At 40.8% G+C, this 12601-nt stretch overlaps 1 pseudogene; it reads right to left on the reverse strand.

Moving 5' to 3' along the window:
- Positions 1-11443: 11443 nt before the first annotated feature.
- LOC118583518 lies at positions 11444-12241 on the reverse strand (annotated as a pseudogene).
- Positions 12242-12601: the final 360 nt, after the last annotated feature.

Below are 12601 nucleotides of genomic sequence, written 5' to 3' on the forward strand. Positions count from 1 at the left end.
CCAGGGTTCTGCTCTTGGGCTGGGTTGGTAAATTGGTTTCATTTTCCTGGTGTTGATGTTTCCTTTATGAACTACATTAATTCCTCTGGTAAATTTTGTTTTGCTTCAACAGACTCAAGCCCTTTTCTACTACAATGAAACTGGAGAATAACTGACCAATATCCTACAATTTAATTACCGTATCAGTTAATCACTGATTCAATGACTATGAGCCAGAACTTTGGTCAGGTCTTGGAGAGGTGGAAATGAACAGCATGCATCATACCATTGCAATGTAAGAGTCTGAGGGAAGCAGATGGGTAGCTCCCCTTCCTGAGTTGCAAGACAGACACCCCCTGTCTTTGCCTTGTACTGCCGCTGTCCAATACAATCATAAACGCCCTGGAAGGACTCGCTGAATAAGTGGTATTCAGTGAGATTCTGTTCTATGATTTCTAACCCTTTTGACAAACTATGTCAAATGTCAGGACTACCCTATTGAGGATCTATACAATAGAAAGTTCATACTCAACAATCATCACATCCAGGCAAAAACATCCCAAAAGGCCTTCAAGTCATTTCTCTTTTTTATCTAATCTTAATTTGGTTTTATAAATAAGCTTACTTACTGAATAAGAATGAGCCAGTGGTGGAGAACTAGGGAAATGAAAAATAGAAAAAATATTTAGTCAGCATGGATTAATTTCCTGAAAATATATTCATTAGTCTTGTTTACTTGTTTTTGTTTTGTTTTGCTTTGCTTTGCTTCAAGACAGGGTCTGCCTGTGTAATTCTATGGGACACTCAAATTTATGATCCTCTTGCCTCCACCTCCCAAGTTGCTGGTATATATCACACTCGCCTTATATTAGTTATGTTAAAGACCTAATTCTCCAATAGTTAGCAGACAACCAAAGTTGAGGATGTGCAAATTTATAAGGCAACATGCATTTAACTAAAGAGTAGCATGAGGATTGCATGCCAATGTTTACATTTCAATAGCACACATGCTTTCTGTTTATAAAAGGCATAACTGTTCACACTCTTAGGAGTTCAAGGCCCAGTACAATGGTTCTGTGCCCTGGATTCACCTAGAGAGTGCCACAAAATATGCTATTCTTTAAACATTGTGTGTGTGTGTGTGTGTGTGTGTGTGTGTGTGTGTGTATGCTCACACATGCTCAAACACATGAATGCACCAGGTGATGCTAGTGTGCAGTTGAAACTGAGAGCCACTTATCAAGGAATCACTCAGAAAGGAACAGTGCATGGTGAAATGGACTAACATGAAGCCCTGTCTGCTCCAGCTTAAGAGGCCACAAAGCTTTCTCAGTGAAGGCTTATTTCAACAGAACTAGTCAAGTAATAATGTTGGAGCAATGGGAGATGGAAATTACAGGTAAAAAGAACAGTAAGTAAAGCACAGGAAAGTTCCCTGAAAGAAGAGAACTTGGCGTGTTAGAAAACCTTAAGAACCAAGGGATCTTTGATTAGTGTGTAAATGAATGAAAAAAAAATTCTTAATTAAAAAAAAGAAAAGCTTAAGAACAAAAGAAAGAAAGTCTTACAGCAGAGAAAAGACAGGAGGTGATAAGACAAACTTGCAGTAGGAAACAAAGATCACAATACAAAACGTGAAATTTTGACATATAATTCATTCATGGAGCAATGCATTATGAGATCTGCTAGAGAACACTGGAAATAACTATGAGTGAGGTGGACAGAACAATCTCCCTTGTTGCAGACTCATTAAAATTCATCCTAAGGCCAAGCCTATAATGGGATGGACCTAGTAACGGCATGGTCAATGCACATGTATCACAGCGTTCATGACAGATCCTTCCCTCTTTAAATGCTATCTATATCTCACCATTGTGCTTGATGTATTTATATGCTTTTTATCCTCTCCAGGACACCAAAGCAGGTGCGCGTCTCATTAACCTTCACTCACCACCCCTGGAAGACATGACGAGGTAAATTGTATTAGGGAAAATTGGAAACACTTACAGTTTCAGGGACTTGCCAAAAACTCAGTACGATAAGCTGAGAAAATGCCAAGTTCTAGGACTCTTTTATTCCCTGATTGGGAGACTCCAATTCATCTGTAAGGTGACATTTGACATTGTTGAGAGGCACATGTCAGCCGGGAGTATGTCCGCTTAGCAGGACATCACCAAGCTTCAAGCTAACCTGCATTTAGAAAAAAATAAACAAACTAACAAGAGGGGAACAAGTTGCTTATTTCTGCTCAGGGAAACTCTTCCATTTCAACTATAAAGGAAACAGTTCATTCGTGAACTGAGCTATGAGGGGAGGGAGAACCACTCAGGCTCCTGGGGGGATACAGATTTGGAAATCCCCACTAGTAATAAAAATATTCAGCTACTTTATATTTGCCCTCGTGGGTAAGAGCTTAGATACTGCTTGTCTAAAGCTAAAACACTGGATTTGCTTTGGCCTGGTAGTTTTGCTAACTCAGCAACTATGCATTGAGCTTGGCTCATTTACTCAGTTTGAGTCAGTCCACTTACTTCCCAACAGCTGCCAAACTGTTATATGGCAAGATCTGGTTATTTAGACCCCAGTCTTGCCTCTCACCTGGTCACTGCAGAGATTTGACCCCTCTGTCCATCACTGAGCTCAGCGACAGCCTGAGTTAAAACAGAATGAACTCAGAGAATGGATGAAACCATTTGAGGTGCATTTGATGCATTTGGTGTACCTCAAATCACTTGCAGACTACAGACTGATGCACCCCCAAATTGCCACCAGACCATAGATCTGAGATTCTGCATTTCCAATGTGCTTCCAAGTTATACTCACTTATGAACCACTTTGGCTCTACTTTTTCTGAATTTTTGAATTGGCCTCTCCCCTCTTTCAAAAGTCTCTTTCCTATCAGCCTGCTTTGTTTTCCATTATTAGAGAGAATTTTCTGGCTATGAAAGGTCTTTGCCCTTCCAGAGCCTCCTGCAAAATACACTCTCTCAGAAGGATTAATGCTTGATGCTCTTTCTTTCAACTAATAACATTGGGGATTATGTTTCAATTGATTAAAATCCAAACCAAAATGGAATATTAGGACTATGGATATTCAAAAACCAAAGTCAGCAGGGAGTAAAGAAAAGAATACATTGATAACAACATTCCCCTGAAGAAAGGGAGACAATCAAAAATGAGATACTCAGGAGTGCCACAACAGGGGATGTCACAGAGATCATGCTGGAGAATTAGCACTGAGACTGTATCCCACTTCTGTTTTGAGGTAAACCCACCAGGGACTACCATACAGACCCTTTTGAAGCCAAAAAGAAGTCTTTATTGCCGGCCAGTGGCTGCATGGGGAGCTTGAACAAATCACGCAGCCCCAATCTTTGCCTTTTGTGCACAAAAGCCACATCCTAGTTGTCACACTTCAGTTAGCAAGAAGCAGAACTACAGAAGCCAAAAAGCACTACATTTAGGGACTTTCCTGGAACTATGGATTACGTCTTTGATGGATTAGGTCTTTGTTCCCATTTGGGCAGATGATGAGGCCTACATGCTGAGTTTTAAGGTCAGAATAGTGACTCTAACAAGGTATTTGTTGTGCTAGGGTCTGGGAGCCTGTTTACACTTGTGTCCTAGGAATGGGAATTGTGCAGCTTTTTACATGTGCTTCTAAATCTTTCAAACGGAAATGATATCCACCTCCATCCCACCCCAAGTAAAGAGGATTAAAAATGGTGTGTGTAATGTGGTGATGAATTGAGTATGGCCACTATCCTAGTTTGCTTCTCTGTTGCTATGATAAAGCCTTTCACCAAAAGCAACTTGTGTAGGGCATACAGGCTTGTTTCATCTTACACTTCCGGGTAACAGTTCATTGCTGAAGGAAGTCTGGTCAGGAGCTTAAAGCACAAAACAAAAGAGGAACACTGCTCACCAGCTTTCTTCTTCTGGCTTCCTCAGCTACCTTCCTTATGCAAACCGAGTCCAGAGATGGTATCCTTATTACATTGTACCCTCTTACATCAATTAGCCTTAAGAAAACGCCCCCACAGGCATGCCCATAGGTCCATAAGATAGAGGTAATTTCTCAATTGAGATTCCCTCTTCCCAGGTGTGCCAAACTGACAACTAAAGCTAACTATGACAGTCATCTAAATCATTCTACATAACACAATCCAACTGTATTTAATGCATGGAAAGTTGACAAAATTCTGACTAGCAGGAGTTTGGGGTGGAAATGATACTGTTTAAGATATCCCTTTCCAGTTCACTTTGTGTGTTCCTATATCTTGTATTGTGTGAGAATCTTCCCACAATTTTTCCTTTGGTGTATGGAACTATTTAACTTATTTACAGGATTTACCCTGGGAAGTGCTTCCATCAAGAAGAAAAAGGCATCATTGTTTATCATGGATAACTTATGGAATATTTTCCTTAATTAGACATCAACAGTGGAAAATTTTCACCTGCCCTTTTCTAGCTGAACTTAGTAAAATGAGTTTCCTCATCCTTGCTGATTTAGAGGGTCATGTGAGATATCTGTGGAGAATTACACACCACACAGCTCTGTGATTATAAATTGTAGCTCTCTCTACTTCAAACCCCATCAACATCCCTAGCATCTAATGACAATTTTCTTTAGAAGCAACCACACACTAAATACTGATCTTGGCTCTGTTTTGTTGTGCTTTTCCAGATTTTGAATGTTGATTCCTGTTCTTTGCGCCCTTGCCTAGATAATGTTGCCAATTATTTCTCAAGCTGTAGAAGCTTTTAAAAAAAAGAAAAAAGAAAAAACTGATATTGTACCAGCTGAACCGTGACTGATGCTGTAGAGGTGCTCTTTTTAAACAATGGTACTGAGTGGGGAAATTCAAATGTCTAGTCTAAAGAAGCAGCATCTCAGGAACTCAATCCTCTGATGGAGCTGCTTTCAAATGCTGGAGATGTTAGGAGTATCACTATTGCAGCCATATAATACTGACTCTCCTCCAGAACTCAAATGGCCTCAAGCCAAGAATCAAAAGCAAAATTGCCAACATATGATTTTTCCTTCCACCAAATCATGTTCAATTTGGTCCATGATGACGTTTTTAAAATCTCATTTATTGTAAATTCTGTTTTATATGAGCTAACAGATGAGCCTAAAAGCTACTAAGTAGAATGTCTATATGGTGTTATTAGTCACATTAGCAGGACGGCAGACTCCATGCATCTGTATAGCTTGAGAAGCAGTTAAAAAGTATAAGGAAAAATTAGGTTACCAATTATGGTGAAAAAAAAATCATAATTTACAGGTCCAGGAGCTATTGGTCTAAGTCATTTTAAGACAGGAAGTAAGGTGCTGAGATCTACATTGGATAGAGAACCATATTTCAGTCATCTTATAATTTCTCTGCACAGTTTCTTTCATTTGTAAAATGAGATTCATTTTGAGTCAACTATGGAATAGTGCTTTCATCCCATGTACAGTCTCTAAATAACCTCGTGCCAATGGCTTCCCTGAAGACTGCCTGGAAAGTCCAGGTTCTACATTAGTCAGATTTCTCAGAGAAAAAAAAAAATAAAGAATTGAAAGTGCTTGTGTATGATTTATTGGTCCACATCTTAAAAGTCCAATATCTGCCGGGCAGTGGTGGCGCACCCCTGTAATCCCAGCACTTGGGAGGCAGAGGCAGGTGGATCTCTGTGAGTTTGAGGCCAGCCTGGGCTACCAAGTGAGTCCCAGGAGAGGCCCAAAGATACACACAGAAACCCTGTTTCGAAAAACAAAACAAACAAACAAAAAAAGTCCAATATCTATGGCCTGTAAGCAGGACACTCACAAATGCAGCTCAGGGCTGGTGAGCTGGTGGTGTAGACACCAGACTGAGTCTGAAGGTCAGATATCCAGGAACAACTGAGGGCAGGAGACCCACCCACAGCTTAAGCAGACAGGCAGAAAGAGGATAGAAACAGCACTCCTCCACCAATCTCCAACAGATTAGAAGAACATTGCAGAAGGCCATCTTCTTTTTTTGGTCCACTGGTTTAGCTTCTAACTTCTGAAAACACTCTTAGGAACACCCAGAAAAAGTGTTAAATCTGATATATTTGGATATCCCATAGACCAATCAAGCTGGAACATAAAAAGACTCTTTCTGGACAGATAGCACAATAGATTATTAATGCAGCCACATGTCTCTTAACAGCTATATGCTCTGAGAAGTGCATCAGCAAATAATTGTGCCATTGTGTGAACACTGTAGAGTGCATTCACATAAACAAGGATGGCTTTGATGTCAGTAGGCAATAAAATAATTACGGAACCACTGTCCTATAGACAGTCCAAATGTCATTGTGTGACAACATGACTGAATCTTTCATGAGTCCACAATAAAGGTGGTCATATTTGTTTCACTATGTAGCCCAGGCTGGCCTCGAACTAAGTACTAGGATTACAGGCATATATCACTATACCCAGCTTTGCCTTTCTTGTGTGTGTGTGTGTGTGTGTGTGTGTGTGTGTGTGTGTGCGCGCGCGCGCGCGCGCGCTTACGCGCACACATTTGTAAGTGTACACTTTTTCAAAATGTCTTTAACTTTTTAAAACAACTTCTTTTGTTCTTCAATAATATGATACATGCATACAATGCATTTTGATTACTATCTCCAAAACCCCTACTATCTTCTTCCCATTCATATCAGCCCCCTCTTTACCCCCTTACCCAATTCATGACTTTTGGCTTGGTTTTGTCACACATTTAGTTTAACCCAGACCAGAAGAAGTATGACTTTCTGTTAGAGCCTAGTAGTTACCAGTGAGTACATAAATGAAAACAACCACTTACTCTCTTCCTAAATTAGTTCAGCAGAGACAAGTAGAGTCTCAAGTCCTTTCCATTCTTGCCTGACTGTTGACACACCCATTCTTGTGAAGATCTAGTACAAGCGTCAACCGCTGCTCTGATTTTTGAGATTGTGATCACTGTGTCTTTCCCAGAAGACGGCATTCTCAGCCCTTCCCTGTCTTCCAGCTTTTGCATTCTTTCCGTCTCCTCTTCTACAATGTTGCTTACATGTCCTTGTTTGCTTTCTGTTGCTCTGATGAACACCATGACCAAAAGCAACTTGGAGAGGAATAAGTTTGTTTGGCTTATACTTCCACAACATAGTCTATTGTTGAAGACAGGAACTGAGGCAAAAACCTGGAAGCAGGAACTGAAGTAGATACCACACTTATTCAGCTTGCTCTTTTGTTTGTTTTGTCTTTTAAATAAGACTTCTCTATATAGTCATGGATGTCTGGAGCTCTCTATGTAGACCAGGCAAGTCTTGAACTCACAGAGATTTACCTTGCCTCCACCTCCCCAGTGCGGGGATTAAAGGTGTGAGCCACAATGCCCATCTTGTTTGCTTTTTAAATATAACTCAATACATCTGCTCATGGTTGACACTGCACACAGTGGACTGGGTCTTCCCACATCATTCATCAAAAACATGCCCCCACAGATGCTGTGGATGATTCATTGGTAAATAAAACACTGATTGGTCAGTAGCCAGGCAGGAAGTACAGGTGGGACAAACAGAGAAGAGAAGTCTGGGAAGTGGAAGGTAGAGGCAGAGAGAGCTGCCAGCCACCGCAATGACAAGTGAGATGGATGGTACAGGCAAGCCAAGAGCCACGTGGCAAGTTATAGATTAATAGAAATGGGTTAATTTAAGATAAAAGAAGTAGATAACAAGAAGCCTTCCATGGCCATACAGTTTATAAGTAATATAAGCGTCTGAGTGATTATTTTATACGTGGGTTGTGGGACCACGGGGGCTTGGTGGCACCTGGAGAGAAGCTCTCCAGCTACACTCAGACTTGCCACAGATCAATCTGATGAAGACATATTCTGGGTTGAGGTTCCTTTTCACAGATGATCTTTGCTTGTGTCAAGCTGACAAAAAAACTAGCCAGCATACTGAACGTTAGCAGGGTGGTATAAATGTCTTATGCAAGGAAGATCACTGACCCTTCACTGGCTCTTAGCACCTTGTCCATCAGTGAGCCTCTGCATTAGCAATTATTCACTGCAAAGAAAAGCTAAGGCTGAGAGTAGCATTTGTCTAGTAATATAAAAACTGTCTAGAAGGCAGTTTGATTTTGAGTCCATTTAACTAAACTACAGAGTAAGTTACCCCTGGGGCCTACAACCTCCCCCACCATGTTCTTTTTTAAACAGGCTTAAAGTACCAGAATTGTATTGTGTCCCGTGGAGTGGGCCTCACAAATCAGAGAGTATTTGCTTGCCCCCAGAACAGTATGTTACTTTATGCACAAGTGGGCACATCTTTCCTGTCAGGTTAGTCTCATAGTTCTTAGGGGTCACAGCTGGATAGGACTACTACTGCTGCCTTTTCTCTCCTAGCAGCCTGCATAACATCTTCCAGCATCACGAGTACTAGTTGGCAGGGAAGAAGCTTCCAGCTCAGTCCTAGCTTGAATTATCTATATATTGTACAACCACGCTGTGTGGTGTCTTCAGCTACAGGGTCATGGCCTCTAGCTCTTCTACCTTATTTGTTGAAATTGCATCTCTCATCTAACCTGAAGTTCACTTGTTTAACTCTTCTGGCTGCCCAGCAAGCTCCAGTGATCTGCCTTTCTCCACTCCCAACTCCCCATGCTCCCAGCACTGGAATTATAGACACTGCCTCATCCAGCTTTTCAAATGGGTGCTGGAGAACCAAACTTAAATCCTTGTGTTTGAGTGGTAAGCTCTTTACCAACTGAGGCATTTCTTAACCCCCTGCCATGAGTTTTTCATAGCCATTGAGTCTAACTTTTCCTTGACAAGATGAAGGAAATGTATAGAAAAGGAGTTGTGTATTAGTTTGGGAAGTCCAGCTGAAAGGAGAATTGTGGTGATATATTGTGTACCCTAATAAACTTGCATGAGGATCAGAGGACAGAGCTAGCCACTAAATTAGACATGGTGGCCAGACAGTGGTGGCACACACCTTTAATCCCAGTACTGGGAAGCACACGTCTTTAATCCCAGGAAGTGACATGGCTGGGTAGAGAAAGGTATATAAGGCATGAGGAAACAGGAACGAAAGCAGTTCAGCTGAGATCCTTTCGGGTGAGGACTCAGAAGATTTCAGTTAGAGGATTTGTGGAGTTGGCTAGGTGAGGTGGCTGTGGCTTGCTCTGTTTCTCTGATCTTTCAGCTTTTACCCCAATATCTGGCTCCGGGTTTTTTATTAAAAGACCGTCTAAGATTCAAACAACAGAGAATCACCCAGACTGTAGCTGAGATCAGCTGAGACTTCTTAAAGGTTGGCATGATGGACTCCCAAACACCAAACGCAAATTCAAGGCCAGGCAATATGTGTGACACAGAGCCTAAAAGATGTTCATTTTAAAAAAATCAACAAAGATGAAAGTCCTCACAAATTCGGATTCTCTCAGCAATTATAGCGGGTTGAATAAAGGTCGCAAAAAGTATATTCACTTCCTAACTCCTAGAATATATGAATGTGAATTCATTTCCAAAAGAGATCTTTGCAGACATAATAAGAAACTGGGTCATTGGTGGTTATTAAAGTAAGCCCTAAATCCAGAAACAATAAAGAAAAAGGCATAAAGAAGAACACAACAGATCAGGAGCATGGAGGGAGGTTGGAATAACATTGTCAAGAAAGCCCACGAGTACCAACAGCCCCAGAGACTGTAAGATACAAGGAATGATGTGCTCTTGAGTATTAGGAAGGAGTGTGACCCTGCCAAAAAAAACAAACAAAACAACAACAACAAAAAGAACTTGCCTTGGACTTATGGCCTCTAGAACTGTACAAGAGTAAATTTCTGTTTTTTCTAGGCCACCACATTTGATGTAATTTATGACATCAGAAGGAGACTATTCCAACACATACGGAATCATAGTGTCTATAGAGTGGCCCAAATTGAGCCACAGAAGGAATTTTCCACTCCTTTGCCAAGGACAATGGCAGAAAACTCTAACTTCCTGCTTCTTCTGACCCTCTGACAGTCACTATTGCATCCTCCAAATTGTAATCACTAGGCAAATTTATCTGGGCCTCACCACTGACCTACGCTGACTTAGCCTCAATGGCATCCCTCACTCTTTCCTTCAAGGCCTGCCTTAATCTTGGCTACATGCTACAGTTAACTCAGCTACAAGTCTAATGGTTCATAATTTTGACTGCACAGAATGTCCATGTCTATGTTGGAAAACATACTGCCATGCTTCACATCTCCCCCAGCACTCCTGTATTAACCGAAAGAATAATGTCCAACTACATGCACATATCTTTGAAGTCTGGCCAGTGTTTGGCAGCTGAAAAACAGAACAATACAGAAAGCACAGTAGCAAACAAGCCCCATAAACTGTTGGATGAAGAATTATGCCCTTGCAATACAAACATGTAAAGGGTGAAAGGGTCATTTCTGAAATTTTGTCTTGGCTTCAGAATTTCAATTTGCAGGAACAACTCAGAGTAGGAAAAAGTGACCCAAGTTGTTAATTCTTTCGGATATTTTCACCCTGCTCTGTCTCCTTTCTTTTCTTTTTATATATTTAATATATTAAAAAGGAACATAGTATAAATGCTATGGTATAAACAGGACCCACATTTCTCACAAAGTTCTTAAAAATGACTTGCAGTGAATGAACAACAGGATCCTGACACATGCAAGTTTTGTTAAACAAAATTTCAAAATTATAATCCTTGCAGTAAAACATTTTGCCATTTTATCTATGTATTAACATTGTTGTTCCTCTAAGAAGAATTTTTATCAACACTATCTTTATGTAAAAATATACATGTAGATATTTAACTTCCTGAGTGACTAGTCATACATCAAATATAATTTAATGAAACAATTTTTAAAGTTCTGTAATGTATGTTTAATTGCGATAAAATTCAAGAGCATACCACAGAATTTGTACTTAAATTCTGAGTTAGAAAATATGATTTATTCCCAAACAAAACCAATAAACTGTTTTAAACAAACTGTTAATAAAACTATCACTGAGAAGTCCTATTTTCCCATTTATTAATAAAATGCAGATAGCCATTCCAGACTACCAATTTGGATGTTTCCTACTATATACACCAAAATGATTTCATTAACAAGAAATTTCTTGCAACACAAAAGGGTGAGATAACTCAAATATTTGCTTTATAATCAACCAATCTATACAGTTCATCTTTCCTAGGCTGAAATGACTGGAATGGTGGCCTGTTCTCTTGTATAAAATCCTTCTCTTCTGAAACCCCGAGGGAAGGTAATTAAAGTAACAATGTGGAGCCACAGTTCCCAGTTCTGTATGAAACTGCTGCTGGGTTCAAAAACATTTTTTTTTTTCAAAGACAGGTGGAAAATTGTGGGGCTGTCTGTACAGTTTTTAGAAATACTTCCAGAACGACTTAATTAAAAGGGCCTAAAATGGCCCTGTAAACAATGTCTTTGGAATGCTTGTTAGTGTCGAGATGAGGGCCATTTCCCACCTCTACTACTGTCTCTTCTGTTATCATAGTCGTGGCTCCAGCTATTATGATTCCTGTCGTCATTGTAGAAATCCTCTCGGCCTCCTCCGTAATGATAGTCAGACCCATGATCAGAGGAGCGCTGCTCACGGCTACAATGTCTATCTCCTAGGTAGGGGTGAGAATTCCGTCTTTCACGCTGTAATGACAGAGCATCTTGGCGCCACTAGGAACTGGAAGACTGGTTAAAGGTATGAACGTGTGATTGAACTGAGGGAGAAAATCCCGATTGCTCTGCATGTGGAGAAACAAATTTCCCAACACACGACATCTGTCTGAAAACATTGTTCATCACTGCTTACCACTGATAATCTTCTGGCGAAGAGGAGGACCTCTGGACCATCTGTGCTGACGGAGTTATATTACCCACCGTCCTTTCACAGCTGTTAGGAGATGTGGAGGTAGGGCTTAAATTTCCAACATGATGCTGGGGATAAGACACACTGGCATCCTGGGAGGCGTGACTACTTCCTGATCTAAACTGAATTTTGATAGACCTCCCAAAAAGATTGATTCCATTGAGAAGAATCATGGCGTAAGGAATGGACACTTCATGTTTGAAATTCACAAATGCAAACTGTTTCAGTTTGCCATCTTTATCTTTTGGGATTTTCACCTTGATTACTGGCCCAGCCTGTTGGACCAGCTCGAAGAGGAACTCCTCCGTCACCCTGGTCTCCAGGTTGCCCACCAACAGAGTGCAGTCGGCCTTGGCGGCCGCCGCCCCCATCTCCACATCGCTTCCAGGCTCAGGCCTAGTCTCTGCTCTGTCTTCTAATGATGGTTTCACTGACACATTATCAAGGAAATCCACTTCGGAGCAATCTCTCCTGCTGGAAACAATGCTCACCCACCTTTGCTTCTGACTTCATTCCACAACCACTTCCTTCAGGAACACAAGTTGGCGTGTGTTTCCACCTTCACGGTCCCCTTTTCCCCACTGTCACAGATCACAGCAAGGACCTGCCACATCATCGGGTTCAAATCTCTGGATTTGGGGTGAGAAATGTGAGAATGATCATGTGTTCTACTTGTTATGTATTCTTTTCAATATGATTAAGTACTCTATTCTACTCTTAACCATGTATAT

Source organism: Onychomys torridus, chromosome 5, assembly GCF_903995425.1.
Source record: "Onychomys torridus chromosome 5, mOncTor1.1, whole genome shotgun sequence".
In the NCBI taxonomy this organism is placed as follows: domain Eukaryota; kingdom Metazoa; phylum Chordata; class Mammalia; order Rodentia; family Cricetidae; genus Onychomys; species Onychomys torridus.